The sequence below is a fragment of the Dendroctonus ponderosae genome, unplaced genomic scaffold (genome assembly GCF_020466585.1).
Source record: "Dendroctonus ponderosae isolate FM_Combo_2020 unplaced genomic scaffold, Dpon_F_20191213v2 Dpon_F_20191213_8, whole genome shotgun sequence".
NCBI classification, from domain to species: Eukaryota; Metazoa; Arthropoda; class Insecta; order Coleoptera; family Curculionidae; genus Dendroctonus; species Dendroctonus ponderosae.
The window spans coordinates 12,813,425-12,817,884 of NW_026019016.1; the positions used below are offsets into that span (position 1 = coordinate 12,813,425).

The following is a 4,460-nucleotide window of genomic DNA, read 5'->3' on the forward strand; positions in this document are numbered from 1 at the left end:
TATTGTTGGTTCGAACGGCTGGCAATATTCTGCAAATCTTTTTGGCAAAATGAAAGTTTCAGCGTATTTCCAGTGATATTTTCCCGTTTTACTGAAGTTGCAAAATCCTTGAGATCTGGTTTTGCTTGATTTTGGTGCCTTGAATCCCAAACATTTTGCCATTCTTCGCTTCAATGCCAGAAAAGTGCTTTTCTATCAATGAACCCAAACCGAAAATTAATGCGTAGGTCACCAACAATTTGGCATTGTTTAGCTCCCATTAAACCATCAAAATGAGCGTGTTATTTATCAAATAAATCCCAACGGGTGTGGGCGTCTTAATATTATTTGTAAGTAAAACAATCCGAAAGAATCAGTGTTCCACCCACATAGAAAACCTTCAGTAGCCACCAAGAATTATTTAACTCTGGTTCATTCTTCAGTGGATGACTATTCATCTAGTAATTCTCTTCAATACAACTCCCTGTATAAGTGGATTAAATGCAAAAGGTTTCCTCATTTTACTCGCGGTCATTAAATTTATGATCCGATTTTCAGTAAAGATGCGCCCGCTGGTAAAATACACCCATTAAGGTCATCCTGGCCATTACAAGAAGAGTATTCGTATGATGATATCACTGATGTTACAATTATAAGTGCGTTCATGTAATCAACTTCGTGACTGATTTACCTGCGATGCGAACAATCTAAAGTGGATCATGATGAGCTGACGGTTTAATCAAAATAATTCTTAGCTATTGAAGAATTGCAATTTTCGCCCTTTACCCGAGACAACTTCTGAAAAAAATGATGCTGCAAGAGAGTGAAAATTGACCATTTCCCACATGTCTATTCTCTACACGGCTGTTGCCTAAACAAAGTTGCACTAAATTTCCTAATGCGATCAACACGTTCTACAGACACCAATTGAACAATCAGCTAATGGCATTTCAGAATCAGCCAATTTCACTCGATATGGCAACGATCTAGTTTTGGGCACTTCAAGCGCTAAGTGCAAGATTCTTCTCAGGCGGTTAAATATTATTTTCCTTATTGAAAAAGCCTTAAACTTTATTGATTTGGATGCAACATATGGTTTTTACTTAGACTTTGCGGGATCAGTTGCACAATAAAACTGCTTGAATAGTTAAAAAAATGTTTAAAACAGTAGCTAAATATCGTCTTTTCAGAAGATCAATGCCGCAAATTCAACGCGTAACAATCGTCAGAGAGGATTAGAAAGGCTAAATAAACCAAAAGATTAGGAGCAATTACTCGAACAGCCCATTTAACAGCGAATGACAAAAGCTGAAAATTGGTGTACTTTTGTCATTGTTATTCAAATGAATGCTAAAATTCAGGCAATTGCATAATCCTTCACCTATTAGTTAGTTCTTCTTTGCGTAATTAATCCTCTATGCTTCAGACAATTAAAACCGATCTAGATTTTGTTACAGTGAAAAAATCGTCTGGTTAACAGGAGGTTGCAAAATGCCATCAGTTCAGTGTCAATTCGATTTGTGCGATAATAAAAATACAAGCTCGTGATGGTATTTTTACATAGATTTTTCTGCGGTTCACATGTTAAACTAGGTTACAAAATGCTAGTTGTAAAACGGTTTTTTCGAAAATTTATCCAGATAAAACTGCGCCAAAAATTGAAACTTCAGTTTTTCAACAACAATCGGGGAAATATTTGTAGTTGTTTGAGAAAACGCTTCAGTTGAAAAATATTGGCAACTGTGTGAAAATGGGGGCTTGCGCCTTGGGCCTAAAAACAGAAAAAAATCAACAAATCAACAACTCTTTGTACCGGATTTTACTTGAACGGCTGCGCAAAGTTGACTAGCGTTGACAATTAACATTTATATTGACTCAAAACTCGGATATTATAAGCCGCAAAGGTATCAATTTGGAACATGCCTAGCCGCAGTGCATCTTGCGTCCTTTATAGAATCCTATACGTGCGACAGAGAAAACCGATGCCAGCTACGTTCTTAACTGGCAAACTCGGTTTCATTTAATTGATTCGAATTAGTCCACGCGAACTAAATCCCCATCTGCAATGCTTTAAAAGCCCGAGATTCTTAATTTGTTTAAAAAATGCCCGCGAAGGCCAGATATTTTTAATTTCAATTTTTCCAATAGTTTCAAAAAACATTAGCCGACTTCTCGCAACCAAACACGAACATTATTATAACAAATAATTGACATTGCACTCATTAACTAACACTGAAACGTGCTGATTACTACAAAGCGCTTATAAGGAGTGTCACAATAATGTTTAATTAAACATCCATCCAAATAAATAGTTCTTCAGTTAATTATTGCTGGTTCTTGTTGCGGACTAGTTTCAATTGTTGTTGCGACATTTTTGACATTTAAATCGTTCCAACTGATCACCAACAAAATGCCTCATTTCCTCCCATTTCCACTTCGAGATGGACATTCAGCGACCTCATGAACGTAAAAATAGATTCAACATTCATGTTTTATTAATGAGTAGCATTCTTTATGAACACAAATAGAACAAAGTTTCAAAGCTTTGAAGTGCGCTGATGCCATATTTGGACGTTTTACCCCATATGTACGAAGTCTGTTTGATTTATCCCACGATATTAATTCCTCGTAAATAATTATGACACTTAACCAGCCGACAAATAAAGCATAATCGATGCCAATTCGATATCATATTGATTTTCTCTGAATGGTACGACCACATCTTTTGCAAACGCAAATGCTGTCCTGATTTGGTCACAAGGACAATCATCCTTACTTTGATTCATAATATTATCAACAAAAAAAGCCGATCTAGCTTTCAATCGGCCACTTGAACTACAAACTGATCAAAGCATCGTCTTTATTCCGCGTCGATTGCAAAATCCATCGTTAATTGAAAGAGGATGATTGAATTAAAAATATAAACAAACCGAGTTCAGTGACAATCCGTTTTTATTCAAGAAGTCGCTTTGAGCTCAGTTGCGAAATGGCACTTGTTTCAAAAGTCAATCATTTGCTTGCTGGAGCACTTTTCGATCAGCTCTGATATAGGGAACAGGGAAGACAAAGACAACAGGCTTTGCTGTGACGTTTGATACGTTGCCCTCACTCCGACGCATTGGGACGAAGTGCGCCGAATGCTCTCGGGCCTGATCGGCTTGATCAACTATGCTACGAGGGGTGATTAAAATGGATGGATCCATTTCGACACTTTCTTACAAAATCCAAAGAGCATTAATTAACAGCAATCAACAAAAGCTTCCGCCTGTTCAACTAGCTGAAGACGAAGCGATCTTCAACACAATAAATATCGATGGTTTATCGGGCAAATGAAGAAGTCAGCAAATTGAAAAGCATTGTGTAGTCAGTCAACAGGTAAACGATGTGGATGAGGAAACCCGCAAAATTAACAGTATATTGAATCTAGAAAAATGTGAAGAGCTAATCGCCGTTAAATGAACTTAACAATGGCTAGGAAGTGTGCTCTAAATTTACGGGGATTATTTCGTCAACATGTAGGCCGGCGGCCATAGACGAAAATCGTATAATAGGTGATTTTGCTTAAATTATGTGGCCATTGTTTGGCAATTATTTGCTGAAATAAATAGTAAATGTGTATTAGAAGTTTTCATTATGTGGATTGGTCAAACTCATCTGACGGTTACTTGAATTGCTTCACTGCGAAATCACGAAATTAATTTAATATTAACATTGCTGCTGATTATTTTCGTCCATATTGGCAGAAGAAATTGTCGATGCATAGGAGCGATTTAAGGCATTAACCTCCGACCCAGGTACATTTTGACCTAATTAAGCTGAACACTTCCTTGTCTCGGTATATTATTTCTCAAATTGGTTTTAACATTTATATAGGAGTCATCAAGCCGGCCAAATAAGCATCAGTTGAGAAACATCCTGCGACTGGCAAATTAAATCAGCTCGACTTTACGACTAATTGTTTCCTTGTGAACGCGAAAAATTCCATTATAACAAATGAATCTAGGAATTCTTGAAATTAGCGAGATGTTTATTGGTCGACCTCACCAGTCCTGCACATGTTTAGATTTGCTCCATTCGATTGCACTGATGGATTTTTCAAAAATCGAACAATTCCTCATTCATGTATTGGCAGGCGAACACAAAAAGCCCGTGCAAATGCGAACGTAAATCGCGTTTTGCTGATTTATTCAAGGCTTGATCAACCCGATGAATTTCTTCACTCAAAAGGAACAACATCACAATTGAAGCATCGGATTGTTGACACAATCTGCTATACGACCAGATATTGATGAGAAGGCGCAAATCTCTTATGGGTTTAGATTGTTTGATGTGTGGACTGATTTGCATCAGGCATTGAAATCAGGCGCCACATAAGTGCCTTTAATGGGCCGATTTTGTCAAAAGGCTGTTATTATGGAAGAATTTGTGTTTTAGATTAAATGGCCAGTGACTGGTGTTGGAAAAGAGAATGCCGATAATCA

The 4,460-nt window shown here is 37.3% G+C and overlaps 1 long non-coding RNA gene across 1 annotated transcript in view; it reads right to left on the reverse strand.

Annotated features, from left to right (window-relative positions):
• Positions 1-1,521: 1,521 nt before the first annotated feature.
• LOC125505414 overlaps positions 1,522-4,460 on the reverse strand; it is a 4,087-nt gene continuing 1,148 nt past the window's right edge. Inside the window, exon 2 of the long non-coding RNA XR_007282152.1 lies at positions 1,522-1,750. This is a non-coding gene — a long non-coding RNA (uncharacterized LOC125505414). The remainder of the gene's footprint in view (positions 1,751-4,460) is intronic.